Source organism: Sminthopsis crassicaudata, chromosome 3 (assembly GCF_048593235.1).
Source record: "Sminthopsis crassicaudata isolate SCR6 chromosome 3, ASM4859323v1, whole genome shotgun sequence".
Lineage (NCBI taxonomy): Eukaryota > Metazoa > Chordata > Mammalia > Dasyuromorphia > Dasyuridae > Sminthopsis > Sminthopsis crassicaudata.
Window position 1 is genome coordinate 171,329,076 of NC_133619.1, and position 23,057 is coordinate 171,352,132.

A 23,057-nucleotide genomic window follows, 5' to 3' on the forward strand; every position below is an offset into this window, starting at 1 on the left:
ACTCAGGAGGTATACCCTACAGGTACAAATTGGCATCTAGGAAAGCAGGAGTCAATACATTTTGGAACTTGCAGAGGGGAAGAAAAAAGTATTAAGATAAATGTATGTCAAGCAGACAAATTTGGAAAATTTGACAAGTCAAACATGCAACAGTCATAAATTACTCATAAGAGTAAAAATCTTGTCATTTAAAACCTTTTAAGCCACAGGCTCATTTAACACATCAACTCACAGATGATCATCTCAGACGAGTCAGAGTGGGGATTTGTTTCACTTCTGATTTGCCGAAGTGGGCATAAGGCATGCATGATCTATAAAAGACTCCCACTCATAGAATGAGTCTGATAGATAACTGGGGCAGTCTCACAATGATGAATATGTCAAGATATGAAAAACATTTCTGTCCTTTTGAAGAAAAATGAAGATGTGATTGGAAATGTCATGCCTTGAGTTTTATCATAATGAATAATTTTAAATAAATCCTGCCATTATTCTATTTATTTGTTGGGGTTTTTTTGGAAGCCATTGGAAGTCACTGAGGCTGAAAGTACGTTTCAACATGCCAGACATATTTACTCTATCTTGTAATCATGTTGCCTACTTTTCATAGGCAAGTAATAATTTGAATTCTATATTTATTTTAAATATCTCAAAATACTGTCTACCAGAGTAGAAAACATTGTTTTGGAGTCATTTTAGAATTATTTGCTAGATGAGAAAAAAATTCATATTTATATACTGTTTTGAGGCTGGCAAAGCCCCTTCATCGCAATCACATTGTGAGGTAGGTTGAATGAGTCTTATTATCTATTAAGTCAGGAACTGGAATTCAAAGTTTTAGTAGCTTAGTCACAAAGTTAATAAAGATCAGAGTCAGGATTCAAAGTAAGCCACTATATTGCATGTCTTTGGTGTAAAGTGAGGTTCTAAACTTTTTTTTCCCTATGGATTCCTTTGATAGTCTGGGGAAAGCAGCACATTCCTTTTCAGAATAATGTTTTTAAATAATTAAAAAATGCTCATTTGCAGTTAGATATTGGTTAAAAATTGAGATATAATTTTCCCATCTAATTTCATAAGCTCCCTAAAATCTATGAACTCTTTGGTCTATGGTCCCAGGTTAAAAACTTTTGGTATAGTGAATAGAATGCCAGGCATTCTCATGTAGCTAGATGCTGTACCTGAAGTCAAACACACTCATTTTCCTGAATTCAAATCTAACCTCAGATACAAACTAGCCATGTGACCCTGGGCAAGTCATTTAACCCTATTTGCCTCAATTTCTCATCTGTAAAATAAGCTATAGAAGGAAATGGAAAGCTACTCTACTGTTTTTGCACAGAAAACTCCAAATAGAGTTAGGAAGAATCAGACATGATTGAAATAACAACATGAAATAACAACAACAATAGAATGCTGGACTTGGGGTCAGGAAGATATGAGTTCAAATCTCAGCTCAGATATACCACCTAAGTGATTATGAGCATGAGCATGTCATTTAACTGATATGAATATCCATTTCCTCTTCAATACAATGAAAGTTTGACTCAATAGCCTATGGTCCTTTCTAGCTCTAAAGCTAGATTCTTTTTTCATTGCATTCCACTATAATAAGTAAGGACTAAATAAATTGACAGTTAAGACTACCTGCAATATTATTTGGAAGATTCCCTAGAAATTGGATATATGGGAAACAAACAGTAGTTTTTGCAAGAAGATAACCTAAAATTATATGTTTCTGTTAGAGTAGGAGACTGGGGAGGGATCTTTTGCATGACTTTTATTCAGTATTCAATAAGTATCTACAGGTACTCAAACATTTATTACTCAATTAATTGAAGGAGACAAGGAAACTCAATGCAGAGAGGTGGAAGGGAGGGGACAGAAGGAGGGAAGAGAGAAACAGAAAAAGAGAGAGACAGACAGATAGATAGAGACAGGTAGAGAGACAAAGACAGAGAGACAGAGACAGAGACAAATAGAGACCGAGAGAGACAGAATGGAAAAAATAAGATAAGAGAGGAGAAACGGATTACTGCTTGTTTCTCATGTCTTCCTCAATTCTCTATAATCAAGTTTCCAGGACCTCCTTGCCACCAAATGTAATGGCTTTTTATAACTCCTCATTTTCTTGGATTTCACTGAAACATTTGATACTGTTAACCATATTCTTCTTTCTCCATCTTCTTTTTTAGATCCTCTTCCTGCTTTTGCCCACTATGTGGTTATGTCATCTCATAAGAGGCTCTCATGGGCCTTCTATTCTTTTCTCTTAGCATATTCCTAAGTAGATGATTCCCAAGTTTATTGTCTCAGTCTTGATTTCTGCCTTGAGCTCTAGTTTTGTGTTTCTCTCTGTTTTCTGGATCTTGCTGTTGTTCATCCTCCATTCTCAAAGAGGACTAATGATATCACAAGAGTGATGAATTCTCTTATTCATGAATTAAATATGATTAGAGCAGATCAGTGCAAAGTTATCAGCCCAACTCTCTCTTTCAGAGCCATCAAAGTTTAAATTGCAATGGGTGGCCTTGGCCTTTATAAATTAAGGTCTTTTACAGGCCTCAGAGGCCATGCCCATTCAATGACCAAGGGCTAATGGCCTTCATTGACCATTCATTGCCCATTCAATGACTAAAGATGGATCAATTTATCATCACAAGAATATTAATCTGGAAGGAAAGACCTTCGGGTTTCTGGCCAAACAGAAAATAATTGCTATGTACACTCATTGTAAGCCACCAAAATTCAAACAATGAGCCACAGAGGCTTGGATTGGGGTTATTATTAGCCATTCAATGAAATCAAGAATTATTTGAGTTTTAAGGTAAAGTCAAGCAGCTGCATTTAAAAACACAATGTACTTTTTAAAAGCTTGTCTTTTCAGGGATATATTTCAAGAAATAAAAAAAAATGAAAACCATGTAAGACAATATGTAAATTGTTTCAGATTCTTGAAAAATAAATAGATAAAATGAAGAAAGCAAAGAAGGAGAAAGAGAAGATAGTAGAGGAAGAGGAAGAAGGGGAAAAGAACAAGAAGAACAAAAACAAGAAGAAGGAGAAAGAAAAGATGAAGAAGAAAAAAATGATGATAATTAGTATTCAAGGCCCTCTACCTACATACTATTTCTCATGCATAGAATATACTTACTCTAACATCTTTGTGATTGAAAATGCATAGAATGTACCTCCCCTAATATCTTTACAATTGAAAACCTTCCCTTCTTTCGAGGTTTACTTCAAATATTAATTACTTTTCTATTAAACTTTTTTTTGCTTTCCTAGCTAGACTTAATCCCTATTTCATCTTCTTACATTGTTCTCTCAGATTTTTCCTATACACTCCTCATATATTATAATGTATTGTACAGTAATTTTTCATCTATGTATATTTTGTCTGCATTCTAATAGATAAAAGGTTCCTTTAGAAAAGGGATGGTATCCGATTTCTTTTTTTAAAACTACGTAGTGACCAGTAAAGTAGGAAGCTAATAAATGTAAAATGAAATGAAAATGAATCAAGGCTCAAAAAATGAAAATAAACCCTTATTTAATCCCAGTATCTGGGACTTGACAGATTTCAGAACTTGAGGGAAGTCAACTGGTTTTTGTTTATGATTGTTGTCATTTGATGTGAGAGGAGGAAGAGAATTGGGTCTATACTTTTGTCAGTATGATGAAGAAAGATCTAGGAACTTAATACTTTATACTAGTAGAAGAGAGATGCAAGATGGCATAATGGATAATGAACTGATGTTTGAATCAAAAAGGATCTGGATTCGGGTCCTGTCTCTGATACATACTATGTAATTATAGGCAATCTTAGCAATCCTGGAAATTCTCTAAGATTATAGGTTACAAATGAGTTGCCAATCTGCTTGAATCAAGAATGAATGATTCAAAAGAAGTAGGATAAATGAGGGTAGCATTAAGAAGATATAGTCCCCTGAGGAAATCTATGAATCAGAGGAAAAGCATTGTGGAAAGTATTTGGATTTGCATGAAGAGGGCAGAAAGAAAGATAATGTCATCATAGAATTAACTATGGAATAGCTCAATGCCAAGTAGAAATAAATGAGCTCATGGGACACATCATAAACTTATTATTAAGAATTTTTTCATTAGTAAGATAGAAGAATTGGACTTGATGACTTTAAAAATTCCTTTTAGTTCTAAATCTATGATCCTATAATTTTATAGGGACCTTTAATTATTTTGATTATGTCTATAGCTCTCTTTTTGCTAAGAGCAATATAACTAATAATTTTATGGCTTGCCCCAAAGATAATTTTATTTCCAAAAGGTAGAAGAGTCAATGCGGAAAATTATTCATTTAGTTAGAATTAACCACTTCTTATTAAAAACCATGAGGTGAGAATAGGAACCTGTATAAAATTGGACAAGCCTCCTAGATTTGTGGACCAATGAATTTAAAAGAGAAAAGATAGGATCTTATTCCCTAAAATTCTTTAGGTAAAGTTAACCCAAGAAGAACGGAAATGTCTCAAGAAATAAATTTTAAAGACAGAAAGAGGAATTGTAAGGCATTATGATTCTGTCAGAGGTATGCTGGTTTTGGAATAAGAGGGTATGTGTTTTGATATTTTATCCACCTCTTAGATGATAAGATTCATGATAGAAGAGGGTGGTGTAGTAGAGTAGGTAGAGTTTTTAAAACCTCTGCTCTTTATTAATAATCTATTATGTTGAGCACTTCACTTAAATTCTCTGAATCTCAGTTTCTTCATCTATAAAATGCAAGTGAAAGAATAGATGGCTTCAGAGGTCCTTTCTAACTTTAAATATATGTTATTGGTATCATCTGCTGGGATAAAATTGATGATTCAATTCTCATGGGAAAGAAAGTATATATTTTAAAATGTAGGATCAGAAGAAATTAATCGATGAATTTTTATGTGACCCATTTCTCTATCCACTGTGCCACCTAGCTGCCTCTGAATTACAAAGAAGATGAAAGCAAGGACAAGTATTGGAGGATGCATATTTAAAAGTGGTAGTCATATAAGAAAAGTGTCAGGGTTGCAAAAGTTCAGAATGAGCTAAGAGGGAAACTAAGCACAATAAAAGTGTCAACCAGTCAACAAGCATTTATCAAGTGCATAATGTATGCTAGTCCCTTCCTTCAAAGAATATACATCCTGAGGGAAGGATACAATATGGAAATAACTAGGTATATACAAGATATTTACAGATAAGATAAAGATAATCTGAAAATGGAAGGCAATAGCAGCTGAGAAGTTCTAGAAAAGACTTTCTAAAACTAAACAAAAAAACCGGGATTCTGTTGTAACTATGTTGTATTATAGTAATAAGTGGTAAATTTCATAGTGAGATATATATATATATATATATATATATATATATATATATATATATATATATATATAAAAAGTATTATCCTAGTGTTCAAAATACTGAATTCACTGGAATAGAATGATTGGTCTACAATTGTTTTGGGAGTGTGAGTGAATTGAAAACTCAGCATAAAAAAAAGTCAAGGAAAAAATAGCATCTCAGAGTGGCAAGGGATTTCAGAAGGGATCTAACTTTTGGTTAGCTCTAATTGTTTGGAAATTTATAATAAGGTGCCCCTTCCCTAAAATCCTTATATGGTCTTAAACTACAATTGAAGAAGGCGTTAATTCTAAAGAGGTGATAGTGGTTTTGTGCCCTCTTATAGAATGATGACAACTTCAGCTACATTTATAGTACCTACTATGTGCCCGTCACTGTGCTAAGCACTTCACAATTATCTATTATCTATTATTATCTAGATTGAAATCTAGAAGGAACTTTTAAGATCATTTAGTACAACCACCCCCTCAATTGGGGATAGAATGCTAGATGCAGATTCAGGAAGACCTGAGTTTCAAATGTCACCTCAGACAATAATTGTGTGACTCTTGACAAATTGTTGCTCTCTCCTTACTTTTATTTCTTCATCTGAAAAAATGGGAATGATAATAGAACCTATCTTTCAGGAAAGTTAAGTGACAGAGCCAACATTTTAGCCCATATTCTCTGACTTCACTTCCAAACCTCATTCCAATATTTTGAATACTATTTTCATTCTGGGTACTGTATAATAGAAAAAGTTTATTGGGGATATACCATATGAGAGTAGGGTGAAAAAACCAGGAATCTTTAGTTTGGAGAAAAGAGGATTTAGAAGAGATATGATAGCTGGCCAATTATACAGTTGTTATATAAAAGAAGAATTTTGTTTATTAATTTATTTGGTTTAATCCCAAAAGGCAGAGCTTGAAACAATGGATAAAAGATATAGAGAGGAAGATTTCAGCTATAGATTAAAGCTAACTAAAAGAGGGATGGGCTGCCCCTCCCCAGAGGATCTTTAAGCAAAGATTAAGTGATTGATTACTTATCTAATGTGTTGCAAATAGCATTTTATTTGTTTAGGACTAGGAGTAGATGGCCCTTGAAGTCTTCCATACCAGAAATTCTGAGTGTCTATGAGACAGAGACAGAAACAGAAGGTGATAGAGGCAAGATGTGCACAGAAAGACAGATAGATTGAGACACAGAGAAAGGCAGAGAGATAGAGACAGAAAGAGACAAACACACAGAGTGAGAAACAGAGTCATAGAGACAGAGATAGAGAGACACACAGAGAGACAGAGAGGCAGAAACAGAAAAACAGACACACATAAAGGGAGACACAGAGACAGAGACAGACAAAGACACACAGAGAGACAAAGATATAGACATATACACAAGAATGAGAGACAGAGAGATAGAGGCAGAGACAGAGATAGAGATAGAGAGACATAGAGAGACAGAAACAGAAAGAGACAGAGGCACACACACACAGAATGGAAGACAAGAGACAGACAGAAACAGAGAGAGACAGACACAGATAGACACACAGAGCGAGACACAGAGAAATAAACCCAGATAAGAGACAAGCACACACACACACACACACACACACACACACACACACACACACATATACAGCAAGACAGAGACAGATGGAAAAACAGATACACAGAGAGTCAGAAACAGAAAAAGAAACAGAGACATAAAGAGACAGAGTGATAGAGAGAGAAGCAGATAGAGAGAGAGAAGAAGAAAAGCAAAGATATATGGATACACAAGAGATGCAGAAGATCAGAGACAGAGAGACAATCAAAAACAGTGGAAAGGGCATCTGATTTAGAATCAAAGGATGTGGGTTTTATGGGGCCTTTGACACTAATTGAATAATACCTGGGCAAATCACTTATTTCTGTAGTGTTAAGTTTCTGCCTTTATAAAATGCATCATAGGATGTTAACCTATGAGGATATTATGCCCAGCCCTTTCATTTTCCAAATAAGGTAACAGGCACAGAGGGATTGTCTATCATTTGCCATATTTGAGGTGGGATTTGAATGCAGATCTTCCTGATTCCAAGTCCAGCATCTATTAGTACTTATACGACCTACCTCACAGAATTGTTTTTAAGGAAAGTTCTTTATAAATGTTATCAAGCTATAGTGATTTGAATGATCATTAGTATAGATTGTTAAAAAATAAATCTTAACCTGTTATAAAAATGAGTGGCATTATTACTAATAAATAAAGAACCAATCAAGTTAGTGGGGAAGATAATCAAAACAGTATTTTGTTTTAATGTAGACCAAACAGTTGACTAAATTTTCACTTTCATACCAGTTATTTTGGCATCATCAGCTCCAAGTAGGAAAAAAAACTGAACTTCTCAGAAGTTAGCTCAATACCAACTACCCTGAGTTCATGTGGACATTGAGAAATATATATAGAGATATAAAGTGCCACATTGACTTATTAATACATTGGCTGATTATTATGGAAATCTATTTTGGTTACTAACTACTTATTCAATAGTTATTTGACTGAGTCAGATAGTATTAAAGAATAAATTATAAATTCTTATTAAATCCAACTCCGTCTTCAAAGCAAGTTGTCTAGAGAGACAAAAATGTTTTTATATTATATTATTACGTTATATGCTTATATTTTCCATTTGATATAGAGCCTGGCAAATAGCAATTGCTTGTTAAATACTTATTGACTACTGAAAGAATGTTTATAATGTGTTTTTATGAACATATTAGCCAAATATATGATAAGATAGAAATCTGGGACAATTGTTTAGACAATTTAGGCAAAAAGTCTATAACTGAGAAGAGAAAACTGAGCTTGAATTAATTATCTGACTTAGTTGTCTGTATTAATTGAGCACACCAGATAAATACTTGACTTTTTATTTGACCTTTGTAGACACAACATTTGACACTTGTCAACACTCATAAGTCTGACAAGAGAAGAAAGCATAAAAGATAATGTGGCAGGTCTGCATCTAAGAAGGACATCAGAGAACTGAAGTGATTATACAGGTAATTCAAGTAATCCAGATACAATTCTTTTACTTTGATGATATATTTCAATTTAAAACTTTTTTGTATTTGAATTTTATTTGTGTATGCCTAGAAGCTGTGTGTGTGTGTGTGTGTGTGTGTGTGTGCGCGCGCGTGCATGTGTGTATTTTTACATAAAATATATTAGGGAAAGGGGAATTAAATTCAATTGAATAATGGGTAAGTTTGATACTGTTTTAAAATATTTAGATAGTTATTTTTAACTCAATTGTTTTTGAGGGTATTTAATAAATGCTTGCTGATTGATTGAATGATTTTTGTATACTATGTTTGTTCTTAGTTATTATATGAATGTTTATGTGTGTTTCTACCATAAGATAATAGTTCTATAGTGTCAGCAGTGTCAAGTAATCTGTGTATCAAATATTGTGTACCTGTCCAAAGATGAAAATGGTTTCCCAAATTGGCCTTGCATTAGGAGAAAATTTTCTCATTAGCTTTTCTTAAGCTGTATTCTGCATGAAGTTAAAAGTTGTTATATCCCCAGTACCTACCAAGGACCTGGCATAAAGCAGTCAATGAAATGCTATAATTAATTGATTGGTTGATACATATGAACGTTATTAATGTTGTTAATAAGATATATATATATATGTATATATATACATATATATTTTTATGAAAGAAAAATTGAGAAAAGAGTCATAAGAAGTTGGGAAAACTTTTGTGACTTTCATGATTTATCATTTTAGATGACCCAAAATGGCAAAAATACTCTCTCAGAGAGTCAGGCATGGGCCATCATCCTGGTTAAATAAACTCAACTCCATTGAGCAAGCATTTGATAAATTCTTCCTATGTGCAGAATACTGTTATAGGCATTTAGGTAAATATAAAGATATGTAAGAGCTGGTCACTAACTTCATGAAGTTAACTGCATAAAAGCTCAATCATGTTTATTGAATTATTAGAAATTTTAGGTGCACAACTAAAATTTTAGAGAGTCTTCCTCTCCTTGTTATTTTAAAAATTAATTTCAAAATAATTAGGTTTTTTTATTGCATTGCAATTTTTATTTCTGGAGAGAGTACTTTGCAAAAATAGCTTGCTCACTCAATTAAAACCTTTAAGGTCACTCCTCAATTGTGTTGTTTATTTTACAAATACAAACCAGAAACATCTTAACATCTAAACCTTTTTCTTACAAATCTCTGTTAACCCTCCACAGAATCTTTTGTTAAATTACTAGAATCTGAAAGTAAGAGATAAAGAAAAGGTTGAGACTAGAATCCCTTCCTTTAACTTTAGGTTTGACCTATTTGGACTCTCTTCAAGCTGTCAAAATCTTATCAATCTTCAAAGTGTGGTTCAAATGCTAACTCTCTGGATCTTATCTCTACCTGTGCATTTTGGATGAGAAATATCCTTCCTTCCATCAGCTTTGAATTTTATGTTTGTATACCTTTTTCCCCCTTATTCTGCACTAAACATATTATGTAGTTATGATTTAGATAGCACATCCCCTTTACCTATATCCTCTTTCCAATAAGACAGAAACTTAATTTTCTTTATATCTCCCTCAGCTCAGCACAGTTTTTATGTGACAACAATCAATCAATAAATGGTTGCTGAATTGACTTGGGTCAAATTAAATTGGATTAAATCTCTAAACTCTCACTGCCTTAGTTTGAGTTATATAACTCTATAAAGCATATTCCCTGTGTACGCAGGGAATTTTTTAAAGGCAAACATTTATTGAATACTTAGGTGCAAAGGACATTATTTTTGTTCATCAAACCAAAGAAACTAATTTTTAGCCTTAATTTTTAAAATGAAGTTTATACTTTAGCATTCATATCATACTTTTATAATATAATTATGATGTATACTTTAAATTATACTTTATTTTAAATTTTAATCTTTTAAAATGAATCAAAAACACAAAAAAATTTTGAGATATTAAAGTTTGTCTAGAACATACCATGTCAGGTCATTAGAAACTTCCATCTTTGACTCTATTTTCCCAAAGGAAATAGATTTTCAAGGGGAAATGTAGAAATAAAACTATTTAGGCATGAAAGAAATATTTGCCCATGTAGGAATTACTGAATATGCTTTCCATGTCTTTAATCCAGAAATCACAACCACCACCACCCCCCAACATGAGTTAACTCACAAAAATTTGATCTAGTTGTTGAGTCCTACAGTTTTTATTTTTATTGATTAATTGATTAAATATAGAGACTAATCATAGGAATTTAGGAAAACTTTTCTAAGGGTATCTTACATTGTCCTCATACATATATCCTATATACACTTTCTCTTTTGCTGACACCCAAAATAGGTTAATTCACAAAGTTGTTGTGCAATGTGTCATTTAACTGGGAGCTCCTATTGCTTGTTCTGAAACCTACAAAGACCCATAAAGGAAAGTAGAGGAATGCATAGAGCAGAAGACTGGAGGGACAGGGCTTTTTAAATGATGCCCCAAGTTATATCAGAAGCCCAGAAACTGAAAATCAAAACAAATCAAATGGGATTTAGTTAATTTTTTAAAACTTCAAAACAAGTGCCCAAATTACTTTGCTGTATTTGTGCTTGTTTTCTGAAACTTGACAAGACAATAATTGCAATATGCTAAAATCTTGACCAGTGGTCCTTCACCCATCCTACACCAGTATTACCATTCTGGATTCTTTCTATGCCAGTTTTTTTTTTTTTTCAGAGCTTGGGGGATCAGGGGAGAGGAGGGAAGGGCCTTTTTAAGATATTATTTAACATTAATTTTAGTTGGAGTGGGTTGGGAAAGGGATAGAAAGATAAAGAAGGGATAAACACAACTTAAATACTGTTTCTGTAAATAAAAAGTGTTTCTAGATGAGCAGGATTTTAACTTCTTCACACTGCTTCTAGAAGCATATTTGTGTATATAAGTATTATACACACATATACATACACACAGGTCTGAGCATGCATATAGGCATAAGTATATTCCTGCATGGTTCCCTCCTCTCCCCCCATGGGTGGATTGGGGGAGAAGGAGTCACAGAATAACTGAGGTTGATATTGTTTCACTTTCAGCACTCTGCTCTTTACCTCATCTCATTCTTCCCAGGATGATTACCTTAGCATCCTATATGCACAATTTAAAGGGAATTACCTATTACTTCAATTATTTGTTTCTTATCAACTGATGTTACACTACAAGGATTTGCATTGAAAGGACACAAAGAAAGAGCAAGTCATGGCACATTGCCAAATAAAAGAGTAATGTTCTGGTGAATTTAGCCTAAATAATTTACTGCTATATAAAAGTGGAAAAGTGGAAGGTGAACCCTTTGACCAATAAATCTCCTCTGCATGTGAAACCCTTATCTTGTCCCCTCCAATATATTCCACACTAGGAAGCCATCATCATTGGCTCTGGTTTGTTATTTGTAAACCTTGATCTTCTGCACTCGGTGTCCTAAATATGGATAATTAGCATCAGTTTATCACGCCTGTGCATATTTTCTCTTCTCTCCAAACATGCATGCTTCTATTGGCTGCCATTCTGCCACAGAAGATTATGGAGACAGATTGCAGAGAATGAATGTGCTAAACGAGATTAGGAAGGAATAGAAATAGCAACTTGGCCAATAAATTCCTCGTGAGAGCCTTATCATACAATTACACGTTGACTTGTTTCACACTCTCCCAGCCTCTTAATCCAAGGCCCCCACCAAGAATAAAATTTCACTAATTTCTGAATTACTGCATATCCTCCTGACTTGTCACTGAGAATGGTTAGAAGAAGCAATCCTGTTGAAAACAGCATGTCGAACTTTACAACTAAAAAGGCAAGTTAAAAAAAAAAACTTTAAATGTTGAAATATGTATTAGAAATGTTTACAGAATTTGGTGGAAGATGCAACAGTTTGAGGCATCTGAAAAATGAAAACACAGCAATTATTTGTTCCCCTTTCATTTCCAAATTCCCTAATTTTGTTATGTTGGGTGACTGGCAGAATGGTCCAGAGACTGGAAATTATAGCCTATATTTTATATTGCTTGATATCATAATGGAACTGTTGCAGCAACAATAGCGATAGTGCACCTGTGTGATTTGGGACAAAGCACTTCCCCTCTCTGGATCTCAATACTCTTATCTGTAAAATGAAGGGATGGGACTATGCGATCTCTAAAATTTCTTAGAATTCTTACATTCTATGGTTCTATGATTTTATATATATATATATGTATATATATATATACGCATATATATATATATGTATATATATATATATGTATATATATATATATATATATATATATATATATATATATATATATATATATATATATATCTTGCTCTATTCACCTTATGGGTATAGTCAAGAACTCCATGGGATGGTAAACTAGAGAAGGGATGTCATGTAACCTCTACAAAGGAAATTCTCCTCTGTTCATCTTCAGCTATTTATCATTATTCTCACCAGGGCTTGAAAATAAGTTAGGCATTTAAAGAGACGCATTAACTCTTTCATACCACTAGGGGACCATTTAGCACAATGCCCAGTGATGCATTACTGCACACCCACAGGATGAATGGCATCTTGCTGTGAGTAAACACTGCAGGATTGGGGGATGCTTGTGTCCATTGAAGGGATGAAAATCCTGGTGAAATCTTGAAAAATGATAAATTTGCACTTGAAAAAAATAGTAGGACAGGTGCTCTAAGGAGGGAGGGAAGGATTGGATCGTTAGCTCATTAAACAGGACGCATGAGCTTTAAATTAGGATTTTTCAAGAGCATTGAATCATAATGCTATCTTTCCTTCTTTATTTGAGGTGATAGTCCTCACAAACCACAGAGAGAAATGATCAGTAAGACTACATTTCCCAAGATCTCTTTGACTTCAGACTTTAAAAAATAATTAACATTTTAAAAAATATTTCTCAAAATTGAGAAAACTTATGTTGAGGCTTTTAGAAGCTTCTAGGTAGTCGTAGGCTGTTTACCAAGTGTGCCCTCTTTCTTAGAGAAATCTTTCTTTTTGAGAGAAAAATCCAATTGAAGGGGAGAAACATCTTTTTTCACTTCTCTTCACATGAAAAGTAAGTCAGGAGAGAAGAGAAATAAAAAGTATGTAATATTGCCAATTTTATGCCATTTAGTCAGAAGAAAATAACATGAGAGTTTTGTCTCCTTTTCTGTGACCACTTCTCTTACTCATTGTCATCATGTTCAGATATGTAGGGACACATAGAAATCATAACTTGGGTGACATAGAGCATCTGATTAAGGAATAGGAATGGATTCAGATGTTCAAGCATAGGCTTATTTCAGCATATCACACACACACACACACACACACCTCTAATCACCTTTTTTATAAATAATATGATTGCCTTACATTTGAATTGTGTTTTATGGCTTTCAAACTCTTTTCATGGCCATTAATCCATTTGACCCTGGCAACAGTCCTATGAAGTTTAAGAAAAGTCAGGAGAAGCAACATTATTCCCATTTTCCAGATGCTAAAACTGAGGTTCAGATGAATTAAATGGCAAAGCCTTGACTCAAAACTCAATTTCTTGACCCCAAGGCCAATCTTTGGACTGTCTCTCTTGGCACAGAATTCATATCCTTCGTGGCATCTGGAAGAAACATTCAACCTTCAGAAATTTAGTGGGGCCCGAAGTCCTTGGCACAGATCTGGAACCGATACCAGAGCCTCCTGGCCTTGTTGATAAGGTATACTCATCTTGGAAGTGGAGGAGGAGGAGGGATAAGGACAAGAAAATGTGAACGCATATGAAATGATATTAATAATTGGCTCCTTTTCCCTCCCCCCTCCCCACCCTCCATCCCCACCCCCACCCCACCCCTTTTTGTATATTTCCTGAATTGGTGAGCTTCGTCTGGGGGGAGCCGTTTGCCATTAATCTGGGAACAAACTGCTAACCTCGGTGACTGGTATTTTAGCTTTTCTTTTCTCACTTTTCTTAGTGTGGGGAAAGCAGTAAAGCTTGTGTGGACTGATTGTGAGGGGCTCTGCTGGAATTTGGCAGCGCGAAGGCTTGGAGAGCAGCCCCATGCTGGCTCCTATTCACCGGGCCAGTATTCCTCGAGCTTTGGAAGTTTCACTCAGCCGTGCACTCAATGGCTTCACAAAGCTGATTACAAGCTTCAGCGCATTCCTGAAGGAGCCAAAAGCGACGCAGGTGCAAACGAGCCGAGGGAGCCCCTTATCCCGGTGACAGAATGGGACAAGCTGGGAAAGGCTTGGACCACACAAATCCAAGGCTCACCAGGCAGCAGAAAGCCTGTCTTGGGAACCGGGGGTCATTATCCGCTCTATTCAGCGGGGACCCAGCGGCGGCGGCGGCGGCGGCGGCGGTGGTTGCTGCTGCAGGGGCTGTGGCCCAAGCAGCGGCACACAGATCACTGGGGACAGCTCCAGGGTGCTAGGGAGGCCCTGCCTAAGAGAACAGAGGTTTCCAGCGGCGGCGAAGATCGTCAGTCCTGCTGCAGGACGGGGAGTTTTGGGTATCTTCAAGTTTGCCCCATTCTCCTAAAATTTTCATATTAAATAAAAGTATATGAAAAAGTGGTCGCAATGGTAACACAACTATGAGGACCAGCATAGAAAAGACCAACCGTCTGGCTGTACAGTGTAGCTTTCTTCCAACCAGTTCCTCCCAAATACGGGAGCCGGCAAATCGAGATTCTTTCCCTGTATCCTTCCGAACTGAATTCCTTTGCCCCCTCCCCATTCTTGGAGCCTCTACTCTCCGACTCCAGTCCACTTCAAGCATCGATCACAGCAGTGTTCCCAGAATTCCAAATGTTTGCCCCTAGCGATACCTCAGTTCTCCCATTTCTACCTACTTTTTCTCCTCCCTCTTCCCTCATAATTATAGTGTTGGAAAATGGGTGCCACCACGGGGATACCTAAGATTGCTTCCTTCATACTTGATGGAGAAAGGCGAATTTGGGAGTATAAACAACTTTATATTAATTCTTAGGGCACTCAGAGCCCTCACTGGTTGCATTTCCATCTTAAAAGTCCAAGAGTAGGACCCACATCAGTTTGTGTCCCGAAAACATTTCACTGAACCTGTGCTCAAAGCAAGTTTCCTGCTTGCCTGATCTTTATTCCCGAGTTGTCCTTTTCTAGTGGAAGAGAAAGAGACGGGGGTCACCTCGCATTGTAATTAATTACGGTACCAATGACTGAGAAATCAGCATTTCCTGGAGGTGGGGAGAGCGGGCGGGGGACGAGATAGGAATAGAGACGGAAAGGGTGAGAGAGAAAGAGAGAAAGAAAGAAAGGAGGAGGAGTTGGGGAAGGGAGAAGAGGGAACTATAAAAAGGGTTTTTCAGTCTGAGATGATAAGATGGGAAAGGCGAGAGGAGAAATGAGGGGAGTTAGAGAAGAGAGGGGAAATGGACTTTGAGTTTCAACACATAAACTATCGAGGCAATTCCTGTTTTATCACTTTCCTACAAGAGTAGAAAAAGACTCGGACTTCTCCGTGTCCATTCATACCCGGGGGGGGGGGGGGAAGGGAAGATTTCATTTCTCTGGGATGCCCGTTCCTTGCCCTGAATGCCCTCTGGCCCCTAGCCACTATATGGGACCCCTGATTTCCCCCTCAAGCTCGGCGCCCTCCCTGCCCTTTGGCCCGGCTCGGCCTCTGACTGCCGGCTGAGTAGGTGTTCTAGTTCATTCTGTTCCATGGGAGTTAGTGCACGCCGGCTGATTGAGTCGCACTCAAGCTACCTCCGTCCTCACAGCCATCTAAAGGACTCTCACCTCCGGATCCCAATTCCTTGCCCCCTGCAGCTTCCCTTCTCGGAAAAGTGCCTTCAGCATTTGCTGCAGAGGCGAAGCAACGACAACTGTTCTGGCCTCCAAAACCCACCCTCTCTTGCCATTTTTTTGTTTTTATTGTTTTGGTTTTTTTAGTTCCTCCCATGGGCTATAGCAAGATCTGTTTTTCCTTAGTCGGGTACAGGACTCTCGGTCCAGGGGGTGGGCCGAGCAGGAGGCGGCAGTAGGAGTGAAGAGAACCTTTGGAAGCCGGGTAGCCTGCGCGCGCCGCCGCCTAGGCTGGCAGGAAGGTGCGGCGCGTTCAGATGTTCTTTTGTCTGATAACTAATTCAAGTTAATGCGATCTTTATGTAAAGCTAACAGCGGATAATTGTCTATTTTCTCGCCAACAATCTCCATCACAATCACTTATCTGGAAACCTGCGGTTGTATTAATCGTTATATTCCTCACCCCCACCCCACCCCCCAGATAAACGTCTCTCCCGTCACCAGTAAACACAGGAGGGGATTTAAACAAATTCCTGGTGCCCTGAAGTAGTCCGGTGGGGTGTTGGTCCCACTCTTAGACGGGGAGGGAGTGCGGGCTAAGAAGAACCCAATACTAATTCTGTGGTGTTTGGGGTTTATTACGGGAGGTGAGTGGAACGGATGGGGAGGACAGAGTGAAGATGAAGAGAGCTAGTGGCACCGAATGAGGGACGATAGATACAGCAATGCCCCAAGTGTGGCGGAGACCGCTCGAGGTCGCGGAGGATGCGCTCAGTGAGCAGAAAGCGCACTCTTAAAGTCCCAGAAAGAGCCCTTTTAGTATTCCAGGCTGCTGGAAGATTGTACAACTAAATTACACAAATCCATCCTTTCAACCCCTCGGGCAAGAAAGTGCCTGGCCTTTTTGTAAATTGGAGAAAAGTGTAAACAAGGTACAACAAGTAATTTACACTCTCCCCTTGTCTCTTCTTCCTTACCTTCCCTCCACCCCAACAGAGCTCACACGCCACCCAGACCTCCTTAGACTTAGAAGTTCAGTATCAGCAAGTTATTGGCAATATTTACACTAAACAATGATTGAAATCCCTAGGGAAAGAAAACGTTGGCTGTGGAAATGTTTTTGTGCTCCATCCGCCATCAGTGCTGTTAGGTGGAAAGAAATCATAGCAAATGGTACTGAAACCTCTCCGGGGAAAAGGTACTTGTATTGCAAAGATTTTGTCTTTTTTGAGATGAAGTCAAAACATCAATGTCAAATGAAAATCATTTTAGTGGTGTGTGTGTGTGTGTGTGTGTGTGTGTGTGTGTGTGTGTGTGTTCGTGTTACATGAATATCTGCAACAAGGGTGAAACAGGATTTAATTTTGAAACCAGGTACAGTGCTCTGTTGCTAACTTGGGGGTGAAGGAGTTTTTGATTCAGCCTTCTCCTCCTTGAAACTCGGATTTGCCACCCGAGTGAACAAGATCCCCTCTTTAAAATCACGTTTCCGGAAAATAACAAATTCAGCATCAATTCGTCACACATCTCTTTGGTCCCAGGGGGGAAAAAAAAGCACGACACATGGGTCTCCATTTCCATAGTTTAACTTCAAAAACAAAAACAAAAACAAAAACTTCTAAAAGTGAACGAGTGAAACTAAATAAAACAGTTCCAACAATGATTTTAGCTTGAAGTGGGAACAAAAACCGCCTCCCTCAGTTTGGGAGATGGTGAGATGCCTATTGAAATCCTCAGTTTCTGCATTTGCCCATTAGCCACTGATGAGGTCTTTATAAACAAACACGCAAACAGACACTGAAACTGAATAAACCGTGTGGCTGATTCTTGTCCCATTCGCGCCGGAGTTCCCAGGGCTTCTTTTTCTTAAGGCTTTCGAGAATCATCCCACTTCATCTCTCACCTGAATCTTGTCATCTCTGCCATCTTGAAGTGATCTGTGAACAATGCTGGTCCCTCGGACAGACCAAGCTGGTCAATCAGGCAGAACAGACTATGCAAATGGAGTGGAAAGGCGAAGCGCTGGAGAACAGTGGCTCCCATTGTCTTGGGTATTTCAAAGCGCAGAGCAGCTGCAGCAGACTTGTCGTCTCGGACCTTTGGTTGCCACACTAATGTCATCATTGCAAAACATCAGATTTGGAAAACTATACATTCTGAATGCATTAGCAGGCTCCTCTGCAAAGATTTCACTTCTCCGTGACATGTTTCGGAGTCACAGATTCCCTTGTGTTGATAGGGGGTAGGGAAAGAGGATAAGAGAGTCGGGAACAGGACTAGAGAGGAAAGAAGGGTTTGAAAGCTACAATAGCTGATCGATTCATAGTTTCCTTTTTCTGGTGCATTCATATACTTTTTAAACCTTCCCTGTAGCTCTCAGCTTGAACGCCTAACTCAGAGACACAGCCGTCATCCTTTAAGATTAAAATCAAGTTTAGCAGGGCTGTTGTTGCATCTGATGCTTTCACATTTTTTTCAGGAGTGTTCCGATTTGACTTTGCGCTCCATAATGGGCTAACCTGGATTTGACGTTCACTCAAAAGTTAATAGTCGATACACTTTTTTTTTTTTAATCACACAAAATGAATGTGGGCTAAAGTGTTAACTTTACATTGGGCACTAGACTGAAATGAATGGCGCTAAATAGTGTTTTTATCATTTCGAGCTGAGTTAGCACCTCTCCACAATCAATTATTTTAAAAGACTGTCCTTGATATACACGAAAGACTTATTTAAAACAGTTATCATCACCGCTGTGTGGAAAGTCCACTGGCTTGTAAAAAGGGAAATAAAACTATGATTCAGCGGAGTGATATTCAATTGAATTATTAATTAATTAATTGCTCTCCCCCTTCTCAAATGACCGAATTAATTTTAATCCTCTCCTCTCCTTTCCTACCCTCTCCTTTTCTCCTTTCCTCTCTCCTTTCCTCTCCATTCAATTCATCACCGAGTTCTTTGTTTTTCACACACACACACACACACACACACACACACACACACACACACACACACACACACACACACACACACACACCCTCAACTCTTCCCCCTTTCTCCCCAGGTGGAACTCTTGCAATTAAAGATAATCTCCCTCCTTTCCCCGCTTCAAGGAGTCAGAAACACCGAGAAACCTGTTGCTGAGATCCCATCTACTAAATCTGGAGAACTCTGCATGTGGTCCTATAGCTGTGATCCAGAAGGGGCAAGAGAGTAAACTAGAACTAGAACAGAAGGATGTTGGTGGTAGGTGTGAGGAAATGAGAGACAGAGAGAATTTCTGGGGAGTTCTGCCTTTCTTCTGAACCTGAGTGTTGCACACCCTGAACCTTCGAGTATTTCTTCCCATGCCCCAGAGAGCACGTGGCCATGGCCATGGGCTGGTTTTTGGAAAGAGAAAGGACAGTTTTTCTCTCATCCACTTCCCATGGGGCCTCTAGGATATTTATTCCTGGGAGTGACTGAAAAATGAGGACTAAGTGGAAGAAGAAAGGTAGCCTTACTCAACCATGGGAATATTTTCTGTATGTTCTTAATCTTGTGATCATAAAATAAATTGAGTTCCTCTTTTTTGTTTTGTTTTGTTTTCCCTTAAATCAGGGTAAAATCTAACCCGATTCTCTAAGTTGTCAGTAAAGGCACTATTGCGGATAGTTAAGGTAGAATACCTTCACCACTGAAAACTATTTTCGATGTAATGAGCAGGAACTGACCTGAGTGGAAATCACTGGGCACGGAGTCTTTATTTCCCAGGGACCTCCCAAGACCAGACCAGGTGGGAGCCTTATTGATAATAAACACCTTGAATCAGGTATTCCAGCAAAACGACATTAAAATTTCTACTGGAAACAATTTCCCTTCCAACTTTCTATGTCTACTTCTGTAAAACAACCAATACCTTTCCAGTTTTTGCCCCACTGGAGATGGAGGGGGCGGAGTGGGGAAGATCTCAGGGGATCTCATGGCAATAAAATAGGGAAGAAAATAAATGAAGAAAACGAAATTAGCAATATATGTCTGTTATGATTTTTGATAAGGAAGGCAGGGCAGTCTCAGAATTGGGAAATAGTGGCAAATGGCCCAAAATAATAAAATAAAATAAAGGAAAATGTGTTTTGCAATCTGCTGGATGACAAAGGTATTTCACCCTATCCCTACCTTAAGAAGGCCCAGTTTGGGAAGAAATGTCTATCAACTTGGAAAGTGAATTAAGGCACAGCTGTGTTTTAATTTTCCTTCATCGCACTTAGCTTTCAGCCCTGACATCTCAGGGAATATTCTGGAACTATCTCCCTACCATAACACTTTCTTTCTTTCTCTCAATTTAGCTGGCTCTCAACTTAGCTGTATTAAAATGAGGAAAAGCAAACTTTTTCAGCGAAGACCTAAAGCTGCCTGGATATAAGAGAGAACAGTACTAATGATGGGAAAATAATGATAACAATAATAAATTCACATTTACATAGGGTTTTAAAATTGCACCAAGTGCTTTACAATTCTGTTAGGTTAACCCTAAATTCTGTTAGCTTTTGGAAAGCCAGTCATTAACATCTTTGAATCTCAGCTTCCTTTATAAAGTAAGCTGATTTATAAAGTTAGCTCAGAAGTCTTTCTTAGCTCTAAATCAACACCTTGTCTACTCTCCCAAAAGATAGTTACTTAGAATGCTCAAGTATTCTCTCAGGCCTATCTTTCTCCCATGTCCACCGAGTGAGAAGGAAAGTGCCATGAATTTATCATTTTTTTTTTAATAGTATCAGGGTTCAAATTAAATTAATGTTTCTTTTCCTAGGTACTTGGTTTCTGAATCCCTTGCATACCCTTAGGCTCACTCCCCCAATTCTGTTTCTTCACTTTCCTAGAAATCTATTCCCCGTCTTTGCTGTCCTGCATCTTCCTTTTGTTCTCTCTTTTGACTGTTTTGATTTTTGATGAAGAAGACAGGGCAGATCCAGGATTAGGAAATAGTGGCAAATGACCTAAAGTAAAAACAATGATAATAAATTTAAATTATATTTTTTTAAAAAAAGGAAAATGCGTTTTAAATTCTACTGGATGACGAAGATTTTAACTTAGTGGATTTCATAGGTAGATTTCACTCTATCCCCATCTTAAGAAGGCCCAAGGTGTTCTTCCTTCTCCATCTCTCAAAACCTGGATGTCTGCTGCCTCACACCGGCACTTAGCTAATCGATTATAAACCCTTTTCTCAGTAGTCGCTACCAGACACCTGGCTTCCCTCATCCCGCCCCAATACACATTTCCCTAATACAAAAGGCTAGATTGGTGGTGAGAAAAATTATACCAGGACGGATTTGAGAAGATAGCAACAGAAGTCCAGAGATTAAGAAAGGGAATTTCGTAACGGTATTAGGTTGCTAACTTGAGTCAGACTTAGAGGTCTTTTGCTCCACCACCCTCATACGGAACAGGAAAGAGAGGCCTAGATGTTAAGTAATTTGCTCAAAATCACGGAGTCAGAGTCAGAGCTGCAACTGGGACCTTTGATTCCAGCTATAAAGCGCCTTTCCCACTGAACCAGCAGAAACGGAACGCTGTCCTAGGAAATTCACAAGGGGGGTGGGGGGAAACCGGACATTCAAGTCTTTCAGATTATTTTCATAAGGCACACCTTTTTGGGCTCCCCCAGTCATCGGCACCCTGATGATACCCGTAGTTTTGCCAATGATTTAATTAGTTGCCAGAATTATTTCTCTAGACTAGGCGCGGGTCACGAAACACTGGAAGGGAGCCCTGGGGACCCTGATCTTGGAAATCCAGACTTAAGAGTCCGGGGGACCACTACCTCGCAGTCAGTAATCTAGCAGGGAACAATGTTATTTGATTTTTTTTAATTTTTCAAAATACATGCAAAAATAGTTTCCAACATTTAGCCCTGCAAAACCCTGTGTTCCCATCCCTCCCCAACTCCCCCTCCTCTAGACCGTAAGCAATCAATATGGGTTAAATATGTGCAATTCTTCCAAACATTTCCACATCTATCATATTGAGCACGCCCGTGGGCACGCGCTTGCATGTACACACACACACACACACACACACACACACACACACACACACACACACACCAAATCAAAAGGAGAAAAAAATGAGAAAGAAAATAACAAGCAAGCAAACAACAACATCAACAATAAAAGGTAAAAATACTATGTTGTGATCCATATTCAGTCCCCATAATCCTCTCTCTGGATGCAGATGGCTCTCTCCAATACAAGGCTATTGGAATTGCCCTGTTTGATTCCACTTTCACCTTGAGCTTCCTCCTCTTCCTGACATCTTCCTCCACAACCAGAGCCAAACAGTGGTTATCTCTGGTAAATGTACTCACTATATTTTTCATGTTCGTTATCATCGGGCACTGAGCTGCTGCATCTGGCCCTCTCACACATGGGGGAAGAAAATAATATATTCGATGAATAGAGCATAGCAAATTATATTATTTTTTATTATTATTTCCTCATGGACCAGGTTTGGTTGAAAATGATGCAGAAGACAATAAATAAGCAATTCACACACACAAGTGGTATGCAATATCAATCATGAAATTTAAGTCTCTATGAGGTAGTGCAGAATGGATTCTAAAACAAGGTAAGGGAATGTTTATTTCTGGGCCATACACCCTTCAATGCCAGACCTCCTTAAAATGATTGTGTGTGTATATGTATATACAATATACATATATAATACACATGTATGTATACATACAAGTCTAAATTATTGCTTTGTTGTACATACCTGTATAAACATACATACATACATACATACATGTGTGTATGTGCACATATATACATGCACAAGTCTAAATGATTGCTTTGTTGTTCTTACATATCCTTTCTCATAT

General features: G+C 37.8%; 1 long non-coding RNA gene across 6 annotated transcripts in view; it reads left to right on the plus strand.

The window, feature by feature from the left end:
- The window catches only part of LOC141560810 (uncharacterized), a 1,071,928-nt gene extending 1,049,644 nt beyond the window's left edge, over window positions 1-22,284 (plus strand). For all 6 annotated transcript variants that reach the window (XR_012487821.1, XR_012487822.1, XR_012487818.1 and 3 more), the window contains 3 exons: window positions 8,290-8,405; window positions 14,007-14,124; window positions 14,380-22,284. This is a non-coding gene — a long non-coding RNA (uncharacterized LOC141560810). The remainder of the gene's footprint in view (window positions 1-8,289; window positions 8,406-14,006; window positions 14,125-14,379) is intronic.
- Window positions 22,285-23,057: the final 773 nt, after the last annotated feature.